We start from the raw sequence: 10,016 nt of genomic DNA on the forward strand, positions 1-10,016 counted from the left end.
GCCCAGGGCGGTCAGGTACACAAGGAGCCCTCCAGACCTGCCCCGGCAGCTGCGGCTCCTGCCCTGCCCCCGCGGTGGACTTTTCTCTGCCCAAGTAAACAGAAGGCGCCCAGCGCCGGACGTCCTCCCAAACCTCCTCCTGCCACATCCACGACGCTCTGGCCTCAGCGGCAGTGGGAGGTCCAAGCACCCAGGCTCCGGGAGGCTGGAAGCGGGTGTGGACGGTGAGCAGGACACCGGAAGCCGAGAGCGTGTGGGTGATCCGCCGGGCGGGGCTGCGGGCGCCCTGGCCCCAAGGGAAGGTTTCCTCATTGCAGCCAAAAGCATCTTTGCTTTCCTTCCCACCGACATTTGGCTGCCGGTGCAGTCCCCGGATTACAAAGAGCAGAAGTCCTGACTCCTGTTTTGTTGCTGCAGGAAACTGCTGCACACGGTGCGTTCATCGGAGGCTCCACTCAGCCATGCACCAAGTGCCCCGGGTACGCCGTGAACTCAGACGCGGGAACCGGGAACCCACTATTCCTCGCTTTCCTTATCCTGAGTTTCCATCCCTAGCGCCAGGCCTCTGCCTGGCTCTTTCCACGGAGGTTACGAGGGTGACATCCTGCCCAGGAGTCTGTTTACAGATGCCAAGCCCTTGCTGGCATTTGTGTGCTTGGCTTAGGGGCCCTGCCCTCCGCACTGCCTCATCTGGGCCCCCATGGAACAGGGTTCCGGCCTCAGAACCGTGGCAGCAGAAGCACGCCTGCTCCTTTTTTGCCCAGAATTCTGGGGGCATGATGCCCAGAAAGGATTTGGAGGTGTGTCCAACAGTCTTGGAGCCTGACCCTCAGGATAAACAGCGTGGTGCCCGCCCAGCCTGGCCTGGACCCGGAGACCCACGCCTCTAGGAGCTGTGACCTCGTGCGAAAAAGGAGCCTCCACCAACCAACCCCTCTGAGCTCCCCGCTCCCCGTGAGCCTGGGCCCTCAAAGGCCACACCCCAGACAGACACCCACCAATCACGAGCTACCAGCCTCCTCCTGCCCCTCCCTCGGACGCAGAGGCTCCAGGTGGGGGGACATGGGAATCTGTCGGGGGCTCTAAGGAAGCATGCCTGCAGGCCCCACACTGGCCCTCCGGAGTCGGAACTTGGCGGAAAGCTCAAGGTGCCTGTCCACCCTCTGGTGGACCTCTCCCGGCCTCAGTGTCCCCATCTGGAGAATGTGACAGCAAGGGTGCCCACCTTCAGGGTTGTCCTGAGGTCAAATGAGAGGAAACAGCCTGCCATCAGGGTGTGAGCTGCTGTTGGTGCTGCGTCATGATCACTCTACCCCCTGCCTGGATGACCACCTGTCCAGCAATGCAGCGATGGGTGACGAGCACCTTCCAGAGCCAGTCTGGTCCAGTAAATGCAACAGTGGCCACATTCCCGCATTTACAAATTACAGAGTTCAGGCCCCCCCACCCGGGTCTGGGAGGTGACACCAGCTGCCCAACAGCAATGCCAGTGTTCTAACAGACAATGTCCAGTGGCTTCTAGAGGGCCTTGAGTGACAATGACCACGCCCCCCACCTCCTACCCCTCCCCTGCCCAGGGTGGTGGCACGGGGGAGGGGGCTGGCCTTGGGCCTCTGTGACCCAGACAGGGCAGAGGTGCTCACCGTCCCCGGCCCTGATCCCAGGTGGCCCCCAGCCCCAGGTGGTGCCCTGGGTGCCAGTTACAACTGTGCCCCACGAGCCTGAGACCGTGTCCAGGTGAGGGTTCCGACATCTGGGGCGTTAACCCCTCCTTAGCACCCAGCAGTCGCCACCAGCACCCCCAGGTGTGGGAGGAACCCTGACAGGCGGGCCGGGGACGAGGGCCACAGACACAGGGAGGCCAAGGCAGCTGCTGTCTGGGTGGGGGTGGGGCACCCGGGCTCCCCTCATGGAATCGACAGCCCACACCTCCCCGGGCGTCTGTGAAACGGGCGAAGTCCCACCGCCCCACAGGCTGTCCTGCAGACTCAGGCGGTGAGTGTGAGCGCTGAACCTGGCTGGGCAACGCGTGCCTGGTCCCCAGGCTGACTCGTGCTGGCGGCGGGACAGACCACACGCGGTGAGAGCTGGGCCATGGGCAGGACAGAGCTGCCCCACGGAAACGCCAGTTCCCGCCCCCAGAGCACCACTCATTAAGCACCTACTGTGTGCTAGCTCTTCACCTCGCCCACGTTCTGGATTCTGAGCACACATGTGTGCACACACATGCACACACTGACTGGCAAGGGAATTCAGAAGAACTGAATTCAACCACCACCCTGCAGGTCCTGGAGGAGGCAGACAAGTGGCTGGAAGGGGGAGGGTGCCGAGAGCGCCAGGGCACTTCCAGGTGGCAAGGAGATGCCTCCCCCAACACCACCCTGCACTGCTGCCCGGCGACCAGCGCGCAAAGCCGCCCCCCTACAGCAGCCTCGTGGGCTTGGATCTTGTGGATTAGTGACCCAGCCTGCCGGCGTCTCCAGATCCTTACGTACGAAGGAAAATTAATTTCTTCCAGTTATGCAGAAATGAAAATATGTGGACCCAAATCAGAGAGATTTCCTGCAGGTGGTAACTCATTATGCGGATCACCTGGTGACAGAGGAAGGGCTGGTGGGTGGCCCGGAGCAGCCCCAGAGGGTCCTGGAGGAAGATGTCTGCCCCACATCGTCCAGCTCGCCAGCCTGGGGACCCTGGGTGGGCTTGCGAGCAACCGGGTACCACGTCCCTTCCCCCCATCACACACAGATCAAGGCAACTCCAGAGAGCGCCGGATTCCGACAGAAAATTGGTCCTAATGTGATATCCCCTCCCACCCAGAGTCCGCCTAGCTCTCGGGAGCCCCAGGCGCCACATCTGTTCCTGTGCTCAGCGCCCCTACCCTCCTCTTCCCTCGCATCGTATGAGGGTGGCCCGGCAACAGAGCCCCACGCAGCGCAGCCGGGCTCTTCAGGGACCAGGCTGTCAGCCGCACAGAACAGAGAACAGAACCCCCTGCCTCCCTGGGACGCCCCCATGCAGAGGACAGAAGGTGGGAGGTGGGGTGACACAGCGAGACCCCAGTGCCCGTCCCAGTGCCAGCCTCTCTGAGTGCGCCCTGCCCCTGCCCCTGAAAAGATGCCGGGGGTTGCCTGGCACCCAGGGCAGGCAAGAGCTAACCCCCCGGGGCCCAACCTCAAGAAGTTTCTCAAACCTTGCGGCAACTTGGGAGAGCGACGAGGGACACAGAATAGCTGCCCTCCCTCTGTCCCCGGCCAGCCCCTGTCCTCTGAGGGCGGCCGCCCTGGGAACCTCCTGTTTCTGGGTCCAGGGGAGGAAACACACGCCCAGTTAGACATAATGATTTGGTGTCCCGGCCGCCAGTCAAAGTCAGGGCCTGATGGTTGCTCAGATCACCCCCCACAGGAGCACAGGATCTCTATTCTCAAAGGAAATATGTTTCTCCCTGGTCTCTGGAACAGGCCAGAGGTCGGCCAGCCTCAGCCCAAACGGTGGGGAATACAGTTATTTTGGGGATTTTGGGCGGGGGGAGTGGCAGGGGTCTCCACTCCTACAGGGGTCTGAGCACACACGCAGCTCCCAGGGGCCGGAAGGAGGAACAGCCTGGGGCTGCGTGTTCAGAGCCCGGTGGCTCAGAGCGTGGCTTGCCACCAGCCCCGCCGCCTCCTGCTCCACGTAAGCCCGTCTAGGGCTGAATTTCCAGCCATCTGTCCCTCCACGTCGGCTCACACCTCCCTCCCCGCCGTTCCCACAGCCTGGCTCCCAGCCTGCCCAACATGCAGATGGACGGTTCCCAAAGCGTGTGAGCAGAATCGCTGCCACGGGGCTGCGCCCGAGGCCCCGGAGCTGTCAGGATCCAGCGGCTGTTGTTTAAGACCTTCTCCCCACCCACGGGGAGTGGGGGCAGGGCCCACCCCCCCAGGACTTCACCCCTCAAAATGTTTAACGGCTCCTGCGCTGGGAGGCATGTCCAGGAACCAAAACAAGAGGGGGAGGGGCTAGAGGGAGCTCTGGCCCTCCTCCCCAGCCTGGCCACAGGCACCTCCATCTGTCCTAGGGTCACCCTCTCTCCCCCCCAAACAGTCCCCTGTCACATGGCCCGAGGCCTCTTTGTCAGGAAGCGCGGGCACCGCAGGGGAACCCGCAGGACTCCCCACCTTCCGCACGCAGGTCCCACCTTAGGTCTGACCACACCCCCAGCAGGTCAAGCTCCCGCTCACCTTGGGGGTGGTCAGTGGGCGGGCGCTGAGTGGGCTGGCCCCACCCCGCTGTGGGCTCCAACTTTGTAAAGTGGGGAGGGGGTGCCTCGGGAGGCCCACGCACTGTGCATGGCTGCAGGGAGACCCTAGGACAGCAGCCGCGGGCGGGGTCGGGTGACAGCGCGGCAGCGCGCGGACAGACGGGACACTTACGGTCCGGGGGTCCGGCGGACGGGAGGCGATTGCACTCTCGCGACCCGGCTCCTGAAGTGGCTTTTCCTTCGAACTCGGTCCCTGCCTCCGTAACTTGGGGGCAATCCGCGCGCTGTCTTCTCGCGCCGGCCGCGCTCAGGCGCGAGACGGGGCCCGGGCGCGCGGGGCGGCTGCCCGGGCCATGCCCAGTCGGGCTCCGGGCCGCTCACTCCGCCCGCCGGCCGCCCGCGCGGGAACAAAGCGCGCACGCCGCCCCGGGCGGTCTCCGGCCTCCGCGGCCCGCGCCCGGTCCAGCCGCCGCGCCTTTGGCTCGCGGGCGCCGGCTACGGCTGCCGCGCGCTCGCCCGAGCGTCTCACGGGGCCCCGCGGCCCCCGCCCCGCGCGCCCCGCCTCCGCCTCCTGCCCCTCGTCGCCGCCGCCGCCGCTGCGCCACCTGCCTCCTGCTCGGCGCCCATCGCGCTCAGCTCCGCCCCGGGGCGCCGGGCTCCGTGCGGGGCCGGCGCGGGAGAGTGGCTCCGCCCGCCGCCGCCCAACGCCGAGGGCCGCCCCCGCCGTCCCAGTCACTCGGGCGGCCGCGGTCCCCGGGGCGCGTCCTGGGAAGTCGGCCGAGGGCGCGGGCCAGCCTTGGGGACCGGAGGCTCTAGGGCGCAGCCGGCGGCCGGGAGCGCGGGTGCGAGTGTGGAGGCTGCGCGGGCGGGTGTGAGCGGGGCGAGTGCGGGTGCGCGGGGTGCCGGGGTGGGAGAGCGGCTGCTGTGGAGAGAGAGGCAGCCCGTGAGGGCAGCGCAGGGTGCCGCGGAGCGCGGAGAGTGCGGGAGCGCGGGATGTCGTGGTGGGGGGGTCGCGGGTGCCGCGGGGGTGGCAGTGTGGGTGCTGTGGGCCGGGAGCGCGGGCTGCCGTGGGGAGAGCCGTGAGGGTGCCGTGCAGGGAGCTCGAGTGGCGCGCTCGGCGGGGCCCTCGCCCGCGCCCACCCCCGCCGCCGCCGCCTCCGCAGGCCGCGCCCTGGGCGGGCGAGTGGGGGCCTGGAGCTGAGCGCGCCGCCGCGCACACCCACCTCGGAGCAGTCGGCGGGCGCCCGCCTCGCAGTTTTACAGCCGCGGCGTCTGGCGTCCCGGCGGGAGGCGAGCGGCAGGCGTCCCTCCTCCAGCCGCCGCGCCCCCCCGCCCGCCGCCTGCCGCCTGCCGCCTGCCGCCTGCCGCCTGCCGCCCGCCGCCTGCCGCCTGCCGCGTGGGCCGGGCCGGGCTGGGGCCGCCTCCACGCTCGGCCGGCAGGGGGCGCCCTCTCGCCGCGCCCCGCACCGCGCGCCCTGGTGGCCTCTGCCCCACGCTGACCGAGTTACTGAGCGGAGTGCGGGGGCGCAGGATCCCGGCTCACAGCTTCTGGCCTGGGGCGTTTGCGTGTGCTCGGCATTTATCTGCGTCCCATTCGTTTAATGTCACCCTGCAGGAACGCCCAAGCCGCTGCCCTGGCCTCTGTGCGCCTCGCTTCTCCCTGCCTACAACCCTCGCCCTACCTCCCTACCCGCACCCACTTTGCCTCTTTCCTTAAAGTGCTTTGCGGCATATCTGGTGCATTTGCCCGGTTGGTACATTTTAGCAAAATCGGTGCCTTTTCCCTTCCTTCTTCCTCCAACAGACACAGACTATTTCTTAGAGACAAGCTGGGGTCCCAAGGTCACAGTCTTAGGAGACAGAGGGGCCAGAACTTCAGAACAGTACAGCCCTGATTTGCATCTCATTTGGCATAAATCTGCATGCGAAGGTCCAAGGTCCCCAATTCCCAAGTACAAAAATACAGCGATGTGCCAAAAAATATCCTTCTTCTTGACTGAGCCCTGCCCACTGGGGCGAGCTAGGCAGAGGAAGCTGGTGGGAACACAATGCAAGGCTCTGGGGGGGGGCACCCCTGCCCCATCCTGGTGGCCACCCCCAGGGGCACTGCTCCGGGATCTGTCAGCTGGGTCACCAACTAGCCGTGTGGCCCCCACCAGTCCCTTGACCTCCTGGGCCTCTGTCCTTGTGGAAATGAGGGGTGTGGTGAAGGATTACTTGGAACACAAATGTCTGGCATCTCCCATCCCCTGGCTTTCAGAATGTGATCAGGTGTGGACCCCTCCTGTCCTGGGAGAAGAGCAAAGGGTCCTGAACCCGTGTCACAGAAGAACGTGGATCTAAAAGCAAGTGTTCCAGACTTCATACATCAGTGTTTATTCATACCAGCTCCCCTACTTCATGGACGCTGAGGCACCACAGATTTTAAGATGCACCATCATTTTAAGTGCCACTAAGAAAAGAGAACACTCTCCCGGTTATAATCCTAAGATGCCTCTAGATTTCAGATATGTTAACATGCCACCAGCGGGCTAGGTGGAGCATTGAGCATCAAACAGACAGTCTGAAGCCAGCCTCAGGGGCTTTCGGCCAGGCAGGGAGGTGGACCAAAGGACAAGCACCAGATTCTCACAGAGCATTAGCAGAAGCTGGGTCCAGCCTGGGGTCCGCTGCACCTTGACCGCCACAAACAGCACATCGTCGTCAGTTCTTTGTGTTAAATTAGCAATTGCAGGAACTTCCCTGGTGGTCCAGTGGGTAAGACTCCATGCTCCCAACGCAGGGGACCAGGGTTCGATCCCTGGTCGGGGAACTGGATCCCGCACGCATGCTGCAACTAAGACTCCGCATGCCACAACTAAGACCCAGCGCAGCCAAATAAATAAATAAATAGATAAATATTTAAAAAATTTTCAGTTGCATTGTCACTGATTTAAGCAGGGTGCTGAACACCACTGGAGACATGACAGATCCCAAAACACCAAGAATAAAACTGCAATCATTAGAGACCACGCTCAGGCCCCGAGCCAGCCCAAAGGCTCCCGTGTCCCCACCTGGGAGGACTGAGGCCTGTGCTGACTGGGTCAGACGGACGGCCAGGCCAGTCTGGCCACATCACAGTCATGGTGAGTCACTGCAGGAGCTGTCACATTGAGGAGGGTTTGCCGGGGGCAGGCACTGAGCTGAGCACAAGCTCTGCATTTTCCCACTTAGTTCTCACCCGTCTGCCAGGCACATGCTACTGGAACCCCCATTTTACAGGTGGAGGGACTGAGGCTCTGACCGGCTGCATGGCCACGCAGACCCACACGGGTGGAGGCTGAATGCTCACGCTGCCGCTACACTTTGGGCCCCCTTTTGCCTCCCATGGGCTGGTTTCTCACTCTGGAAATGGCCCAGGAACAACCCCTGGCTCTTTGGCCGAGCTGGAGTCCCACCAGGCCAACTTGGCCTGGGCATCCAGACCACCAGCCACTGCAGACCACTTTTCTTTAAAAATAATTCTGAGGGACTTCCCTGGTGGTCCAGTGGGTAAGACCCTGCACTCCCAATGCAGGGGGCCTGGGTTCGATCCCTGGTCAGGGAACTAGATCCTGTACGTGTATTGCAACTAAGAGTCCGCATGCCGCAATTAAGAGCTGGCGCAGCCTAAATAAATATTAAAAAATAATAATTCTGAGTGATGGTGGACTTCCTCAAACATGTATCTGTTATATGTAAAAATCTTTGGCAGAAGTTTAAATTAGCTGCCAAGAGTATAAAATCTGACATATTGTTAAATATGAATATTTCGAAATAAAAGGGTGGCTGATGGGCTAGAAGTGAGAGCGTTTTGATAGGCATCGTTGTCCATTTAAAAATACGCGAATGAACTCTTAACATCTGAATTTTCACCAGCTCCCTAGCTGACACAATGAGCTTTTAGATACAACACCAAAAGCCTGACCCATGAAAGAAAAATTGGATAAGTGGACTTCATTAAAATTTAAAAACTTCTGCTCTGTGAAAGACACTATTAAGAGAATGAAAAGACAAGCCACAGAATGGGAGAAGATGTTTGCAAGACACATACCTGATAAGGAACTGTTATCTAAAATATATAGGGACTTCCCTGGTGGTCTAGTGGTAAAGAATCTGCCTTCCAATGCAGGGGGCGCGGGTTCGATCCCTGGTCAGAGAAGATCCCACATGCCCTGGAGCAACTGCGCCCGCGCACCACAACTACTGAGGCCGCGTGCCTCAACTAGAGCCCACGTGGAGAAGCCCACGCACCGCAACGAAAGAGCCCACATGCCTCAACAAAGATCCCGCGTGCTGCAACTAAGACCCAACACAGCCAAAAATAAATAAATAAATAATAAATCTTTAAAAATATATATGTATATAAAGCCTCCTCTCTGACACCTGAATTTTCACACAGCTCCTTCCCCCCCTCACCGTGTATTTCCATTCCACCCAATAGAATTTTGTCCTAACATATTTTCGGTTTGAAAGTATTTAGATTCCCCTATCACACAGAACTATGTAAAAACATTGGAATATCAAGATTTTAAACATTCTCTCGTGTTCCAGTTTGTCTTCTGGATTGGGTTATCATTATAATTATTGGTAGTATGCAGCTGATACAAACCAGGTGAATTTATTACACATTTTGAGAATTATTAAACATAAAAGGTAAATTTTTATTAGAAATATCTCTCCGAAAAAGAGGGATGGGCAGATTTTTGCAGAGTAGTTTGTGTATCCTTCCGTACATATTACTTCTTGCTAGGAAAAGACAAAGTTCCACATTAATCCCATTCCTATCGTGGGTTTTTAATGTGAAAGTGTGAGAAACCCCAATCACACAAGTAAATAGATCAGCATCAGAGGCTGACATGCCCTAGTGATACCACCGCGGCCTCCTTCCATCAGTTTTCTGCCCCGAACCCCAAGGTGACCAGTCACAAGAGCGATTTTTAAGGACTGTCAGTTGACAAGTCCATAGGCCTCCTTCAGTTTTGTGGCAAAGACTGGAAATGGCCCGAACTGCAAGAAGCTGTGTTTGCTGCAAGTGGGGAGACGGAGAGGAGGCATCGTGGGGGGCCCAGCAGGGAGACACCAGCCTTTTTGTGGTAAGTGAGAGAGGGGTGACTATGCAAAGGACGCTGGGGAAAGGGGCTGCACCCGGGCCCAGGTGGGCGGCATCCTGCCCTGGCCATCAGCTGAGGCTGGTGTGGGCATCAGATTCTGGGGCTTTAAGTCGACCACGAAGGCAGGGAAAGAAGCCTGAGCAGAGAGAGTCCTGGGCTCCAGTGTGAAGCCCCCCCAGCCCTGGGGGCATCTCTTGGTTCCCCCCGGCCGCTCACACAAGACTGGTCCCACCCGGATCCAGGGATGGCTCCTCCTGCAGCAGGGGAGGCCCACCCAGAGCCCCAGGCAGAGACGCACCAGCAGGGCTGAGCGGGAGATCCGTGAGGTCACCCCGTCCACCTGGCTTCAGGGCTGCAGAGTAAGATTGTGCAGGGAGTACACTGCCCCAGCGGACAGGCAGGGAAGGCAGGTGCGGCTGCATTGGGGGCAGAAGTGCCTTCCTTCGTCCTCACAGAGGCAGCTCTGCCTGTCACCAAGGGGGCCCCGTCAACCACCTCTGAAATACCTTCTTGGTGTGTCCACGGGGAACCCTGCCTGCCTGGGCCTCTGGCCCCCCACCCACCCCTCACTCGCCCCTCTTCCTCCTCACAGGCCCAGCCCCCACTTGGTGTAGGTCTCCATGCTGAACACCCCCACGAGAGCT

General features: G+C 60.7%; 1 protein-coding gene across 3 annotated transcripts in view; it reads right to left on the bottom strand.

Annotated features, from left to right (window-relative positions):
• The window catches only part of CBFA2T3 (CBFA2/RUNX1 partner transcriptional co-repressor 3), a 52,730-nt gene extending 48,129 nt beyond the window's left edge, over positions 1-4,601 (bottom strand). For 2 of the 3 annotated variants that reach the window (XM_059903802.1, XM_059903801.1), the window contains exon 1: positions 4,413-4,601. The gene's annotated coding sequence lies outside the window, so the exon portion shown is untranslated. The remainder of the gene's footprint in view (positions 1-4,412) is intronic. The other variant, XM_059903797.1, reaches the window with a different exon arrangement.
• Between the last annotated feature and the right edge of the window lie 5,415 nt (positions 4,602-10,016).

Source organism: Balaenoptera ricei, chromosome 19, assembly GCF_028023285.1.
Source record: "Balaenoptera ricei isolate mBalRic1 chromosome 19, mBalRic1.hap2, whole genome shotgun sequence".
NCBI classification, from domain to species: domain Eukaryota; kingdom Metazoa; phylum Chordata; class Mammalia; order Artiodactyla; family Balaenopteridae; genus Balaenoptera; species Balaenoptera ricei.